We start from the raw sequence: 17,627 nt of genomic DNA on the forward strand, positions 1-17,627 counted from the left end.
AGCTCAGCAGTGAAAACCGTTTCATTAAGAATATCCCTTCCATTTGGTTGAACGAAATTTTTGAACCATTGACAATAATACAGTATGTTGGCATGATCAGAATTTTTCAGTTCTTGCACGACTGTCACATTGTATGGGAAAAGTTCTAATATTTTCCTTACATCTGTGTGGGCCGTTCCGACACTAACATCGATTTCCTGGGCGAGTATTCTTACTGACTTGTCCTGACTCGTGGACATTATATCGGAAATATCACACGGCACGCGCGGCTAACAATCATACTGCACTTCGGAGAGGCTTTTCGAACACCCCGTAAAAATTTACCTGGGAGACAGTTTAAAGTTGCCGGATCATGTGGGTTGTCGGTATACGTCGGCGTGGTATAGCTAGCTCGGTCGGTGGGTCGTTTATTACCCATTGTGCGTCGAAAGAAGGAAGAAAGACTATATTTTAGCGTCCCGTCGACAGCGCCGCCATTACAGACGAAGCACAAGCTCTGATTAGGAAAGAATGGCAAGGAAATAGGGCGTGCTCTTTTAAAACGAACCACATGATTCGCAAGCAACCATAAGGTCCGCAGCAGAGATTACCCTATACCACTCCTAGTCATTTCCTTTTCTGGTACACTCGCAAATACAGGGTTATTACAAATGATTGAAGCGATTTCACAGCTCTACAATAACTTTATTATTTGAGATATTTTCACAATGCTTTGCACACACATACAAAAAACTCAAAAAGTTTTTTTAGGCATTCACAAATGTTCGACATGTGCCCCTTTAGTGATTCGGCAGACATCAAGCCGATAATCAAGTTCCTCCCACACTCGGCGCAGCATGTCCCCATCAATGAGTTCGAAAGCATCGTTGATGCGAACTCGCAGTTCTGGCACGTTTCTTGGTAGAGGAGGTTTAAACACTGAATCTTTCACATAACCCCACAGGAAGAAATCGCATGCGGTTAAGTCGGGAGAGCGTGGAGGCAATGACATGAATTGCTGATCATGATCTCCACCACGACCGATGCATCGGTTTTCCAATCTCCTGTTTAAGAAATGCGGAACACATGATGGAAGTGCGGTGGAGCACCATCCTGTTGAAAGATGAAGTCGGCGCTGTCGGTCTCCAGTTGTGGCATGAACCAATTTTCCAGCATGTCCAGATACACGTGTCCTGTAACGTTTTTTTCGCAGAAGAAAAAGGGGCCGTAAACTTTAAACCGTGAGATTGTACAAAACACGTTAACTTTTGGTGAATTGCGAATTTGCTGCACGAATGCGTGAGGATTCTCTACCGCCCAGATTCGCACATTGTGTCTGTTCACTTCACCATTAAGAAAAAATGTTGCTTCATCACTGAAAACAAGTTTCGCACTGAACGCATCCATGAGCTGTTGCAACCGCGCTGAAAATTCAAAGCGTTTGCCTTTGTCATCGGGTGTCAGGGCTTGTAGCAATTGTAAACGGTAAGGCTTCTGCTTTAGCCTTTTCCGTAAGATTTTCCAAACCGTCGGCTGTGGTACGTTTAGCTCCATGCTTGCTTTATTCGTCGACTTCCGCGGGCTACGCGTGAAACTTGCCCGCACGCGTTCAACCGTTTCTTCGCTCACTGCAGGCCGACCCGTTGATTTCCCCTTAAAAGAGGCATCCAGAAGCTTTAAACTGAGCATACCATCGCCGAATGGAGTTAGCAGTTGGTGGATCTTTGTTGAACTTCGTCCTGAAGTGTCGTTGCACTGTTATGACTGACTGATGTGAGTGCATTTCAAGCACGACATACGCTTTCTCGGCTCCTGTCGACATTTTGTCTCACTGCGCTCTCGAGCGCTCTGGCGGAAGAAACCTGAAGTGCGGCTTCAGCTGAACAAAACTTTATGAGTTTTTCTACGTATCTGTAGTGTGTCGTGACCATATGTCAATGAATGGAGCTACAGTGAATTTATGAAATCGCTTCAATCATTTGTAATAGCCCTGCAGAGTGGGGGAAAAATGACTACCTATATGCCTATGTGCAAGCCCTATTTCTCTATTCCAATCTTATTGGTCGCTACCCGAAATGTACGTTGGCGGCTGTAGAGTCGTTCTACAGTCAGCCTCAAATGCCGGTTTTCTAGATTTTCTCTACAGTGCTCCTCCAAAATTCCATTCAGAGATTCTCATTTGAGTTCCCGAAGCATCTCGGTAATATTTCCGTGTTGTTCCAACCTGCTGGTAGCAGCCTGCCTCTGAGTTGCTTCCACCTCTTCCTTTAATTCGACCTCGCGGAACCTGGAGCGATTTACAGACACCACAGAAAACCCAAACCTGGATGTCCGGACGGGAGCTTCAGATGTTGCGCTCTCGAATGCGAGTCCACTGTGACAAACACCTCGCCACTTTGCTCGGTAATGTGATAACGCTGTGCCAAGGGGCGTCTTTGTTTCTCTGAGTCTACAACTGGAATCCAGTTAGAGTTCACACGGAATAATGGGGCCGGCAGTTGCGCAGTCGGCGGGGTGCGTTTGTGGAAAGTGTTAGTGGCGGGGGTTACGGGCAGGCACTGTAGGGGAAATGCCGTTCTAAACCGAAGTCTGTGTTCACATTTTTTTGTGAATATTAAGCGTAACCCCATCACGCCGACACTTGGGTGTTGACCCTCCAAAAAGGTTTATCGCTTCTGCTTTGGTTAGTATCTAAAAAGAACTGCGGTGAAAATGCAGCAGTTTAGTTTCTCCTGGCTTGTTAACCACTCGTAACTTTCAGAAAAGCGTAACGAGTACGAATTTTGTGTGAACCTGCACATATCTAGCCGGCCGCAGTGGTCTAGCGGTTCTAGGCGCTTCAGTCCGGAACCACGTGGCTGCTACGGTCGCAGGTTCGAATCCTGCCTCGGACATGGATGCGTGTGATGTCCTTAGGTTTACGTAGTTCTAAGTCTAGGGGACTGATGACCTCAGATGTTATGTCCCATAGTGCTCAGAGCCATTTGAACCACATTTCTCTCGCTCCCATGTTAAAATTTCTTCTTTTGCCAAAACACGGCGGAGTTAACACAGTCTCGCCTCAGTAATACGTTGATGATGAAGTCCCATACTCATAGACAGAGTGTAGGGGATGCAAGAGACCCGCACTGCCGTACTACGCAAGGTCCTAGTGGAGGTAGTTTGCCATTGCCTTCCTCCGACCGTTAATGGGGATGAATGATGATGAAGAAGACGACACAACAACATCCAGTCATCTCGAGGCAGCTGCAGATGCAATTCGAGAGAATTCTGAAACAGCAGCTTATTAAATGAGAAACTCAGTTTCAAATGGTTCAAATGGCTCTGAGCACTATGGGACTTAACATCTATGGTCATCAGTCCCCTAGAACCTAGAACTACTTAAACCTAATTAACCTAAGGACATCACACAACACCCAGTCATCACGAGGCAGAGAAAATCCCTGACCCCGCCGGGAATCGAACCCGGGAACCCGGGTGTGGGAAGCGAGAACGCTACCGCACGACCACGAGCTGCGGACAAAACTGAGGAAAAGTAGGGTCAGTACCGTATAAAAAGCATATTCTCAGTACAAAATAAACATGTAATGTCTTCGCTTACGTTGCTCCAAAACCTATAGCATTTCTCGTTTCATCAGCTGTCGATGGCAATTAAAAATTACATTCTTTCATCCAATAACTCTGTAGTTTGTGGAATAACACGGTACATAATGAAGTTTCCATAGTAACCATACGCTAAAATACTCTCCTCTTTGCGTGCTATCATTTGCCAAAATCTCATTTCAGAATCACAAACTGTTGGTGAAATGTGGGGAGTGTAGTTGATATTTGACTCTGGCTTCATCGCTGGCTCAGTGTAATCGTAAATGAATGTGCTTACATCAGAGCCGTTTTCTCGACACTGGTGACAGAGACGTCCACCCAAGTCTAAAGAAAAATTCGATATGTTAGCTAAATTTCAAATGCAGCAACGTATTATATTGTATGCAACAAACGCAAAATCATAGCGACCCCTATTTTTCACTGCAAACTTTTTCGAATTTCGCGTAGTGTCTTACTTCCATATAAATATTACAGTAACTATGACCACTAACGAAATGAGGGATACATCATTGTGGAGCTGACACGTAAAGCTATAAGTAATGCAAAAATGATTTTTTTTGTCGAATAGTTCCTGTAAAAATGTTTGAGCAAGATAGCAGAGCGAGCGCCTAGATTCTATAATCGCCGACCGGCCGGACGCGAGCATATACTGTTAACCTTCCCTTCCGAACAAACGAATGCTGGACGAAAACTGGTCACTCTGCACCGCCCACCGTACCCTGCGCAGAGTCTATAACGGTACAGTTTGGTTTAGCAGTGAGCTGTCCAAATGACCGATCGTTCGTAGACAATTACGGATCTCGCATTGACCATTGGTCTGCAGTGTTACCTGATCACACGCTTTCCTTTATTACCAACTTATTAAGGTTCAATAGGTTTGTTTATAAATAACTCATCTGCTACCAGTCACGATTTTCTTTACTTCATTTTTCTCACGACGCGTTTCGGGAAATAATCCCCATTTTCAAGTCCGTTTTTAGTGTTTGTTATGTCATTCCTATGTGATGTTGTCGATGTGTGAGATTCTGCTTCATTTCGTTGACTTTACTGGGATACAGTAAAGTCAACGAAATGAAGCATAATCTCACTGGGATACAGTAAAGTCAACGAAATGAAGCATAATCTCACACGTCGACAACATCACATAGGAATGACATAACAAACACTAAAAACGCGCTTGAAAATGGGAATCATTTCCGTAAACGCGTCGTGCGAAAAATAAAAGAAAATGGTGACTGGTAGCAGATGAATTATTTATAAAACAAACCTAATGTTTTCACAGTCGCAGGCTTTCAGAATCATTTATAATTGATTATATCAGATTATTAATGTTCCATACCTCAATCGGTAAAAACGGAACCATTATAGGATAACTTTGTTGTCTGTCTATCTGTGCCGGCCTGGGTGGCCGAGCGGTTCTAAGCGCTACAATCTGGAACCGCGCGACCGCTACGGTCGCAGGTTCGAATCCTGCCTCGGGCATGGATGTTTGCCATGTCCTTAGGTTAGTTAGGTTTAAGTAGTTCTAAGTTCTAGGGGACTGATGACCTCAGAAGTTAAGTGCTCAGAACCATTTTGTCTATCTGTCTGTTTGTCCGACTGTTCTCAACTCTTTCTCTCCGAAACGAGTAGACGTATTAAGTTGAAATTTACGTCACGTACTAAGGTCTAAGTCTACTGGCGATGTAAAAGAGTAGAGCTTCTGAATTAATGCAGTCAAAAGATATGCCCATATCTTTCATATTTTGATACTCGCAAACTCACTCGTCAAAACCTACAGCGTATTTTCAGTTGACTTACAATCACGAAATTTGGCCAGAAGCAAGATTTAACATTACAAGAAACTAAAAAAAGTCTGAATATGTTAATTTGTGATCATATCACACCAAAATTTTTTTTTGTCGTCTATTCGTCCGTCTGTCTGGACTGGTTTGTCTCAGGGATAGTTAGACGTATCCAGTGGAATTTTGTATCAGATTCTGAGGTCTGTAGTCCTTTGGTAGTGTCAAAATATTAAACTGCTAGGTCAATGCAGTCAAAATATACGGCTATTTATGTCACAGATCTTGACACTCGCAAACTCACTCAGTCCTGTGAGCGGCTTAGAGTTCGTTATTCTTTCGTTTATTAAGCACAAAGACAAGCAGTAGAAACTCTCGCCATGTACGGGAGGGTGTTATCTTGCTGAAATGTAAGCCCAGGATGCTTTTCCACGAAGCGCAACAAAACGGGCATAGAATATTGTCGACTTATCGCTATGCTGTAAGGGTGCTGCGGGTGATAACGAAAGGTGTCCTGTTATGAGAAAAAATGCCATCCCAGAGCATCACTACTGGTTGCCTGGCCGTATGGTGAGAGAAAGGTTGGGGCCTCAGTTTGAAGTGGGGCTCATCACTGCTGACAATTATACTCCAGGCCGAAGACGTGTCCGGAGATAGCGTTGGGATACTACCCCATTGTCGCCAGCCATACGGCCTGATAACCAAGAGTGATGGTCTTGCGTGCCATTTGTTTTCACGGCAGGACCGCTTTGGTTGTTATCATTGGCACCCAAGCCGGCCGCGGTGGTCCAGCAGTTCTAGGCGCTCAGTCCGGAGCCGCGCGACTGCTACGGTCGCAGGTTCGAATCCTGCCTCGGGCATGGATGTGTGTGATGTCCTTAGGTTAATTAGGTTTAAGTAGTTCTAAGTTTTAGGGGACTGATGACCATAGATGTTAAGTCCCATAGTGCTCAGAGCCATTTGAACCTTGGCACACAAACAGCACAGCGGTACGTCGAGGGTATTCTACAGCCCGTTTTGTTGACCTTCATGGAAAGCCATCCTCGGTTTACTTTTCAGCAAGACAATACCCTCCATCAGACGATGAGAGTTTCTATTGTTTGTCTTCGCGCTTGCAAACCCTTAAAAATGGTTCAAATGGCTCTAAGCACTATGGGACTTAACATTTGAGGTCATCAGCCCCGTAGACTTAGTACTACTTAAGGGGGGCAGGACGTTAAACGGGCCGACTTGGGGCAGAAGAGGCCCCACAGGACATTTTAATTTCTATACTTTTACAAATAAATTCATAAAACATTGTCAGCATGACGAGGAAGGATTCAGGATTCACACTCGTAACAGTGGAAGTTCAAAAACATAACGAAATATTTTTTTTACATGTCAAATTCCATCATTTTTTCACTTCCTATTGGCTCCATTTGTTGCTATAGGTACACTTTTCTTCATAAGTAAGAGAAGTTCTTCGGTGAATTTCACACAGCATATAAACCATACTTACAGGTGTATGAAACTCTAGAATTTTCAAATCTATTAAAAGCTGCGGTAAAAATTCAGATAATTAACAATAGAATTTGAATTTTTTCTGAACATGAAATCTGAAATATAACAGCTGATTCATTTTTTCGTAAATTAAAGGAATTCTAGAGTTTCATGCACCTGTAAGTATGGTTTCTATGCTGTGCAAAATTCATCGAAGAATCTCTCTTACTTATGAAGAAAAGTGTAGCTATAGCAACAAATGCAACCAATACTAAGTGAGAAAAATGATGAAATTTCACATGCAAATAAAATTTATTTTGTTAAGTTTATCAACTTCCACTGCTACGAGTGTGAATCCTGAGTCCTTCCTGGTCATGTTGACAACGTTTTATGAATTTAATTGTAAAAGTATGGACAGTGAAAATTAAAACGTCTTGTGGTGCCTCTCCTGTCCCGAGGTGGCCCGTTTGACGTCCTACCCCCGTTAAACCTAACTAACCTAAGGACATCACACACATCCATGCCCGAGGCAGGATTCGAACCTGCGACCGTATCGGTCGCGCGGTTCCAGACTACAGCGCCTAGAACCGCTCGTCGACTCCGGCCGGCTGAAGGTTTCAATCAGTCTACAATTTCGAGGCTACAAAAAAAAAAAAAAAAAAAAAAAAAATGCTGGGAGAAAGGGTATGTTGATCTAGAGAAAGGAAGAGGTGGAAAAAGGACGTCTACTGTCAAACAAGACACGATATTGAAGAGACTTTCTCTCGTGGATCGTCGCTTGCAAACCCTAAGTTGGCAAGGTCGACAGATCTCTCTCCATTTGACAATTTTTGGAGGATTATGGGCACCATCTCGGGATATTGAGGAACTCAGGGTGTATACGTGGACAAGGAAATAAAATTCCCGGATTTCTCGGTTAAAAATACACTTTCTCCCGGGCGAAAATGCACTTTTTCCGTTAAGATCACTCTTAAGTAGCGCGAACACACAAATAAGAGAAGATAGTGGTTTGAATTAGTGTACATAGCATTCACGGCAAAAATAACGTCATTGTTCTGTAAGGCGATTAATGTTTGACTGTCAGAAAGGTGGAAATAAAATCTAAAACTAATAACATATTTTAGCCTTCCGTATTTTAATTCATTTGATAGCTCCCGGCCACAAAAATCCGTTTTGTTATCATTTAACGTGAGAGCAGTAAACGAAGAGGAAACAACAAGATCACTGAACGCAAACACAGGTCACATGGAGACGACCCACCTCCCCACCACAACTCAGACTGCTCTGTGCATCAGCCCCAGATTTACTAATTTCCGAACCGGGGCGATATTACGTAGTGGCGCCCACGCGGCTCAACTGCGCAAGCGCAAGAGCTCGTCCGCAACTGCTCAAACGAATCTAATTTGAAGAGTTGTCACGCCACGCTCATCGGAGGCAATTTGTTGTTACAATACATTACACAGTCTTGCTAAAGCCTTTGACACACTTTGCTGTTGGCAGACGCTTGTATGAGCACTGTTTTGTTGTTGTTTGCAACTTAAGTTTTATTTTCGTTTTTTTTTCTCTTGTTCATGTTTTATTGCTGCAGTATTATTCTGCAGTAGCGGGATACAGTAATACCCTTTGTTAGAGTACTGGTTCTTATCAGTCAAAATCACAAAAATTTAACTGAAAACTAAAACAATGAAAAATTCCCGGAATTCTAAAAAATTCCCGGGTTTTCTCCCGGATGAAAAAATTCCCGGGTTTTTCCCGGATCTCCCGGGTCGTATACACCCTGGGAACTAACCCACCAAAGGGACTGAATTTGACACGATATCACTTTAGCGGACACCCGACAACTTTGTCAATCAATGCGAAGCCCAATAACTGGTTACATAAGGGCAAGAAGTAGCAACGCGTCACTGACTTGCCCAATCTCTCGAATAAATCATCCAGTTTTTCTGAAACTGTAACCAATTGCTTGCCTGTACATGTGCATCATATCTATCGATTTACGTCGCATTCGGATAAGTGCTTCGTTGTGCGTCGTTTTTTTCTTTTTTGTCGTGGAGTGTATTACGTTGTTCTTTGGAATAAAATTGCTACTGTTTACACGTGTTAGGCCTAACCATAGTATTAATTAAACTACGAATATCCATTTAATCACTCTAATCAACAATTCTAATAACCTAATATACTTCCTGCGGTTTGAAAATTAATACAGCGAGTGAATGAAATTAGTTTAGGCTGTGCGTGCGACATTAAAACCTTTCGCAAGAAAGCCTTGTTCACACACACTGTGTGAATTTACAAATAGCAACTGAATATTTAGCCCAGTTAACGAAGACTGAAAAAGAATCAATTTTTCCTCCAGCAGAACAGAATTTTGAGCAGAGTTTAACGTAGAATCTGCCCATATGAATTACCTGTTCTTGCGTTATTAGTAATTGATACTTGCATGCCATACATTGTTCGCGCATTTTGTGCAAAATAATCAACCACTGGACATGTCTGCGTGGCCAGTGAATCATAAGGCGCGCTGTGGACTTTGTGCAACACCGTGTAGTTTCTTCTTGTGATATACGAGTAGTGGGGTAGCAGAGAGGGGAGTCCCTGCTCGTCATTCACTTTGCAGACCTATGAAGGGGAGAAGTGCGTGAACGCAGTCCAGTAACCTACCTCCCCTCACGCTTCCACACCACACATCTTCCCCCGTGCACGCTGTTACACCCTCGGAACACAAATCACCCCTACGGCTTACAGATGTGGTACACATCAGTAGTTAGTGCCTTCAGTAGTTTGAATCTTTTATTTAGCTGGCAGTATTGGCGCTCGCTGTATTGCAGTAGTGCGAGTAACGAAGATTTTTGTGAGGCTTAGTGATTCATGAAGGGTATAGGTTATTGTTAGTCAGGGCCATTCTTTTTTAGGGATTATTGAAAGATTGCGTTGCGCTAAAAAGGAAAAAAAAATTGTGTATCAGTTTACTGTTGATCAGAATAAGAAATGTCCGAGTACGTTCAGTTTCGCTCCTCTGTTTGAAAATCAAATAACGTAGAGGTTTACCAGCACAGTCACTCGTAATTTTTCTAAGGGGACGTTTCAAACTAAACCATACACCACATATTATTTCCACCATGCAACGTGGTCAACCACGTACTTTGAACGTCTTAACGCTAAGCGTTCAGAAGTTATGACGATTTTATTTCATATTGTTTAATTATTGTTACATTGTAACACGTTGATCACTTCCGTCCATAGACAGAGTGTCACGTTTTTCCGTAAACAGGTAATACCCTACTAAAATTTTTTCATGTACTGTTGCAGAATGATGGAACGTGTTTCAAGCATTATGACGCTTTTGCAGGAGTCGATTGCTCCACAGTATATCTTTGCCGACAGAACTCAACACGTTGTTATTACTGGAACAAAATAGACAAACTGTAAAGGTAATTTGCTGAATATCCCAGTGGAGTGTTTTAGCGCCGCAACTATTTATATCTATAAATGTTGTAGTGGATAACGTTTGAAGCAACTCGCAGACGATGCTGTTGGAGACAGGAAAGTCGCAACACCAGAAGAAACGGATTTATAGACCAGCATCACAGTCTAACATAACAGTCGCGAAACCCCGTCTCGATTTTGTTAGCCACGGAGATTGTAGCGCTCCATGCTGCCAGCAGGTGATACTACAGACTACGGCGGGATCTTGTGAACGCGAAAGAGAATCGTAACTCTTTATATTGGTTTGCAGAATGGCTTTTTACAAACGGGAGCATCAGTAACGAAATAAATTGCAGCAAAAACAACACCTTATTTGTCTTTTTGTACATTTGTTAAGGACTCAGGAGTCTACAGCATCACATTACTGAATTGTATCGTCAGTATCCGCTTGTAACTTATATACGTTTATTAATGATTAATGTTCCTTTTAGGAGTAAAAAATTGGTTAGTGAACAGCAGAAGGGATGATTCCATTGAGAACGGCTCTGTTTGCTTATATAATAAGAAGAAATTTTGTTCGCTACACTTTGAAGCAAACTTCTTCATTGACAGATCGTTTGTTACCATGATGTTTCTAACATATTTCTACCGTGATTTGGCAGTCGCTTGTTCCACACAGAATAACGTAAAGATGAAGGTCGTAGTTATGGCAACAGACGCCAATGTACGGTTACCAAATCAGTTTATCCACTTCCACTCTGTTTTTAATGCTCTGTTTCACCCCTCCCCCCAACCCGATTGTAAATTTACGAAACAATAAACTCCTCTTAAGAGTAGCACACCGCACATCGAGTCAGCAGTAGTCGTGGCGTCGTCATTGATATTAGCTGTTGTGATTGTGGAGAACGTTTCGAATATGCCTTAAGGTAATCATAAACGCAAATTTAAACTATAAAGATCTCAATTGTTCTCAGTGCTACGATACCATCAGATCCAAGAAAGAGTTAATGCAGAATGTTCGAGGAAGGGAGAAACATGACTTTGTAAAAGAAGGAACCCATTGTGGTTCTACGCAAAGAGTGTTTGTAAACCACCAGGTTTTTTCATTTGGGAATGTCGTAACCCTACGCCAATGACTAAAACACAGAGCGAATCGAAAAACGGGGTGTCGATCCGTCTTGCGCGTGGACACACATATCCTTGGTTCAACGCGTGAATCTGTGCGTTTATATCCTTTTGGTACCAACGTGGTAGGCTGAAATTCTATCCAACGTCACATATATTTCTTCACGAATACGTTGTAGCCTTTCATTTGATTCAAGTCTTAGCCCTATTTGCGGTTATTTTAGAATCGTGCCAGCCGGCCCGAGTAGCCGAGCGGTTCTAGGCGCTACAGTCTGGAACCGCGCAACCGCTACGGTCGCAGGTTCGAATCCTGCCTCGGGCATGGATGTGTGTGATGTCCTTAGGTTAGTTAGGTTTAATTAGTTCTATGTTCTAGGGGACTGATGACCACAGCAGTTAAGTCCCATAGTGCTCAGAGCCATTTGAACCATTTTTTTTAGAATCGTCCGAGTCTTCTGAAATACACAAACTCTTGGAGGGAAAAGGGGAATATTTCGTAAATCGCCTAGAAAACGGATCACGCATGTGACTGTCTGCTTTGTGACTGCGTGGAGCACTAGTATCGTTCCAGCTGTTAAACAGTAACAAATTTCGCAGCACAGTGTGTCGCGACTGTAAATATTAGACTGTGTTAGCACTATTAAAATGCATACCGCTGTTTACGAAACTGAATACAGAGCTAAGCAACGAATATGGAAGTGCCGATCAGGACAATTTGTTTCTTAAGTACTCTAAACATTTAGAGAGGCGCAAAGAATACTATGTAGAATGATACAAAGCAAAATTGAAGATACCGACCGGAATTGTTGATATTTTGCCGAAAGTTTGGCGCTGCCATTTATTTAGAAAAAGAAAACTATCTATCTGAAATGAGGCTTAACATGTGAAAAACTGTTGTTTACAAGATACTCGCAACCCTATTTTGTAAACGATAAATTGTAGAACACAAACGACCTAGATTAAAAGTACGAATAGCGCATAGATTATACACTTCGTACCAAATATATAACTTCTTTGGTTCATAGTTAATTTGTAAGTCGACTGGAACTAGATAAGCGAAATGAAATACACGTCAAAATAAAAGCAATATCTTTTGTTTTCATCTTTGTAAATTAGAAATTAACACATAACTTTCTTTTCTATCTTTTATGATCTCTGCGTATATGTCACTTAATGCTTTCGAATATTAGAGTGATACATTAAATACAGACGCCTAGTCAGCATTTTTTTCATTGAAGATACAATTAAGTTTAGCCAAATTTTCGATCGTAATTAGAACAACAAGCACCGGTTATAAATAATTGTTAAGAACATGATTTCTGTTGTGTTCTACAGGTCCCGCCATTAACATCGCCGCCGTTAGCACAAGCGATTCCGCGTCTCAGATGAAATATGTATTCTCAGGCTGCCGTTTTCAGATGTTTTTCCGCCATTATCTGTGTAGTACGAAGCAGGGCCACGTCTTTGGAGTGTCGGACGGCGTTACCACATTTCAAAATCCCTTGTAGCATTTACATCAACCGTGTCACCGTAGTCAATCATGTCTGTGTAAGTAAGATTTGTGAAGTCTTACGTCGATTTAATGACGATAAATTAGCCTTAAACTGAAATGAATTGCAATTTTCGCTGACATCACTCAGTAGATTAGTATGACTCGGTTTTACTGGTTTTCGAATTAAAGTTTCCATCTAGCCGGCACTGTGGTAGTGAAGCCTAACAATGGTTTATATATGTACAGACAACGATAATCACACTTCAATATTGCACCATCCTATATATTAGCTTCTTTGAAATTAAGTATCACGTATGCGTGGGCTACTGAATTGTTTCTGGAGAAATCAAATCAATACATACAAACAGATTAGACGAGAAAATTTGAGATGTTGTTGAGGGACATTTTCTGAGTATTTTGGTGTAAAGGACCCGGCGGCTCATTGCAGAGTGATTGCATTTAGTTTAATTACGTCTCCCCATTTTTCATTGCATCAGTGTTGTACGGAAAATAAGTGCATGTCGGACGTTGCAAATTTCGGCTATATGCACTGTGTTGTTTGAAAAAAAAAAAGTCCTTGCTTAATTATATAACGCTACTGGCTATTGACAAAAGAAATGCCCTCTCTATTCCTCGACCGGCAGCTTGCATTCAGTCCTTCTCGGTCAGTATGTCTTTTTCCAGGAGTGTACGTTATGACACAATTATTTAGACCTACAATTCACCCCTCACTTCGCCCCCCCCCCCCTCCCACACACACACACCAATCCCCGATATTTAAAGAATCGCCCTGCCATGTATAAAACAGCATTAAAAGTCTGCTTACTTTACAAATAGGTTAATGTGTTCCTAAGAAGATTCGACTACCGGAAGCGCGGGCTCCGAACGATATACGAGGTCTGTCTGAAAAAATTCTGGAACTTTGTCGACAAAATTTTTCTATGCTTACCTTTTACTTATTGTGCATGTTCTCCTTCGAAATATTTTCCTCCACCACGGCGTTTTCACTTGAGGAAGCACTCTTGATACGCCTCTTGCTGGATTGCTCGAAGCGCCATCTGCAAATTTTCTTTTATATCATCTATCGTCGCAAATCTTCGTCTTTTCAACAGGGCTTTCAACTTTTGGAAATGAAGTTCGCACGGAGCTGGTCTGGAGAGTATGAAGGTTGAAACAGCTAAGTGATTTCGTTTTTTGTGCAACGGTTACCCACCAACAGGAATGAGTATGTGGGTGCGTTATTGTGGTGCAGGTGCCATGAACTATCTCGCCACATTTCATGCCGGTTCGTTCTCACATATTTGTCGCAGGCGTCGCAACACGTTTCGATAGCACCAGCGATTATCCCTTTGCCACAGTGGCACGAATTCATGATGAACTAATTCTTCAAAGACAAAGAAAACCATAAGTATGGCTTTAGCATTTTACCTGATCTGATGAAGTTTTTTTGGTCTTGAATAATCATTCCCGATTCATTGTGAAGATTGATCCTAGGTCTGTACATAATAACCAGAGACTCACGCCTCATAATCAGTTATGATTGTGTTAAGGAACATCTCGTTCTCATTTGCGCGAACCAAAAGATCTTCACAGATTGCGAGGCGATGGTCTTTCTGGTCTTGACTCATAAGCAGTGGGACGAACTTAGCGGCACCACGATGCATTTCAAGACGTTGTGTCAGTATTACAGAAATGATCCAACTGAAATGTTACGTTCTTCTGCATCCTCTCAGACAGTCAGTCTTAGATGGGCACAATTTCGTTGATGTTCTTAATACGAGCGTCGTCGGTAGATGTCGAAGAGCGTCCTGAACGAGGTTCATCTTTAACTTCCGTCTGGCCATTTTTAAACAGTCTGAACCATTCTTAACACCGACTACGGCTTAAGCATCAGTCACTGTAGGCTTCCTGCATCATTTGGTGTGTCTCTGTAAAGACTTTTCTGAGTTTCACTCAAAAATTAAGGCAGACGTGTTGCTCTTCTAACTCTGCCATATCGAAATTCGCGAACTGTGCGACGTGACGTTCTTCTCAATACAGCACTGAACAAAAACTAACAGAGATACAACGAAACTCTCAGCAGTTACACACTAAACACAGTTGTGTGCAGAGATGACGGCTGAATTTTGCTCCAACACACCACTGGCGCGAAATTAGGAATGTTCCGGAACTTTTTTAATAGACCTCATATATCGAACGACGAAATATATCGAACGCAAGGCTGTCATGCCGTGAGATATGGCCAGGTCTTCGTGCATTGCCAGAGAAACACCGTGTAACGTTTAGCGTTGTGAACAAGAATGAGTGAGGCCGCTGTGGTCTCGAGTCCCGCTACTCATATCTGGCGAAACTTAATTCCTCAATTGTGTAGTGTGCAATTTTGTTTGGATTTCCGATAGGAATATGAATTGCTACCAAATAAGGATTTTTAGGAACTGTCATGGAAACATCTGTGACACTTTGTAAGAAAGGCTCCGATGGTGATTTCCCATTTCAGTTGTTCTGCGTGAGGTGACATAAAAATACACCGATAAAGAAAAACACTTAGTTCGACTGTTGTTAAGTTGACCATAGAACAGAGCATTACTTTAGTTCAAATGGCTCTGAGCACTATGGGACTCAACTGCTGTGGTCATCAGTCCCCTAGATCTTAGAGCTACTTAAACCTAACTAACCTAAGGACATCACACACATCCATGCCCGAGGCAGGATTCGAACCTGCGATCGTAGCAGTCGCACGGTTCCGGACTGCGCGCCTAGAACCGCGAGACCACCGCGGCCGGCCATTACTTTAGTCTCGTGTTGGGTTAGAGACTATACGAATGATCGCTTCCAAAACTGAGTTATTGACAGACATATTTTATGATTACTAAGGGTTCTGTCGACATGTGGCAAAGTGATGATCACAAATGACGTGATGCTTCTAGGCACATAGTTTACTAATGTGAGGAATGTTTACTATTCGTCGTCCAACTCAAAGAACTGTAACAGATCTACAGCACAAACACATAACTTCATCATATTGTTGTTGCCTTTTATCCAGTTCATTGACGACAATTCATGACTACGACGTGCTTTTCCAAAGGAATATCAAACACAATTTGCATTAAGATTTGACTCCTAACTGTATAGAATGGAATTTTGATACCTCTTCAATATCAAAGAATGTAGAAATGACGTTTGCCGAAAAACTGGTGTTTCTCTCTAATTTTCATTTCCTGAATTAAATTTTACCATTCTGTAAGGTATATAGTAATACAGCAGAACGTAATGCACATATCTGGTGCTGTTTCCTCGCCATGCAGTACCCTGAACTGTCGTCACATCCTCTTCAGAAGAGCTGAAATACCATATCTTCATAATACGTAACCATCGCATATGTCTAAAATAAAATGAACATTTCCTTTTGACAACTGCAATTCCGATATTAAGTGTGTTGTTTTGCTTAAAAACTCCGCGATATCTTTCTCCAGCATCACAAATTTTGTATTCGTACAACGACTGAAAGTATGAACTATGTCGTTCTTTCCGATTAAACAAATTTGGGAAACAGATTCGATTATTTCTGACTTCATTTCTCATCTTACGATCTGGTGTCATTATGATAGGCAAATGTCTGTCCTGGCGATTTAGTTTCACTGATTTACATTACGCAACACGAAGATCTATTAGCATCTTCTCACAACTAGGCAGCTAAGATCTAGGTATCAAACTGGCGACCAGTCCTTCGTACAGGTAGCACTAAGTACGCTGAGGGGAAAAAAGTCACAACACCAAAAAAAAAATTGATGTTGAATAATGAAATTTCGGGAATTATATTTGTCTAGGCAACATTTAAGTGATTACCGATACTCGCCTATTCTCAGAGCAAGCGCGAGATAAACCACTGCAAACGTGAAATGTTGGTACATTAATAACCGCTGTAACCCCCGCAATGTTGCATGCATGCGCTGTTTTGGATAGATACCGGATGATTGTTGGTTGGAGGAGGCGCAGTTAATGCTGTTTGTGGATGACGATGCAGTCGTTGCCCGATGATGTGCCATATGTGCTCTATTGGAGACACATCTGGTGATCGAATAGGCCGAGGCAAGGTGTCGGCATTTTGTAGAGCATGTTGGGTTACAAAATCGGTTTTCAGGCGAGCGGTATCTTGTAGGAAAACACTCCCTGGAATTCTGTTCATGAATGGTAGCATAACAGATCGATTCACCGGACTGACGTACAAATGTGCAGTGGCATAGCCATGAGAGTGCTAACTTTATGTGTAGGTCCGGTGTGTCTAGCACGAAGACAACGGTTGCGACCGCTGTCAGGAGTCATGTACAGTGGCTACATTCCTGCCTATTCGCAATACTGCAGAAGAAACATCCACCTTCTCGTAGCCCTATTACACTATCTCGTTCAAACTCACTGAGGTGCTGATAAGAGCTTCTTTGTCGCCTGAAAGACACCGTTGACTAACATCCACTCACCACGCCTAATCTCAAAGATAACTAACGCTCACGACATTACAGCGTGTACCGTGTGATCAAAAAGTCAGTATAAATTTGAAAACTTAATAAACCACGGAATAACGTAGATAGAGAGGTAAAAATTGACACACATGCTTGGAATGACACCCCATATTGCTAGACGCGTGAAAGATATCTTGCGCGCGTCGTTTGGTGATAATTGTGTGCTCAGCCGCCACTTTCGTCATGCTTGGCCTGCCAGGTCCCCAGACGTCAGTCCGTGCAAGC

Source organism: Schistocerca americana, chromosome 9 (assembly GCF_021461395.2).
Source record: "Schistocerca americana isolate TAMUIC-IGC-003095 chromosome 9, iqSchAmer2.1, whole genome shotgun sequence".
NCBI classification, from domain to species: Eukaryota; Metazoa; Arthropoda; class Insecta; order Orthoptera; family Acrididae; genus Schistocerca; species Schistocerca americana.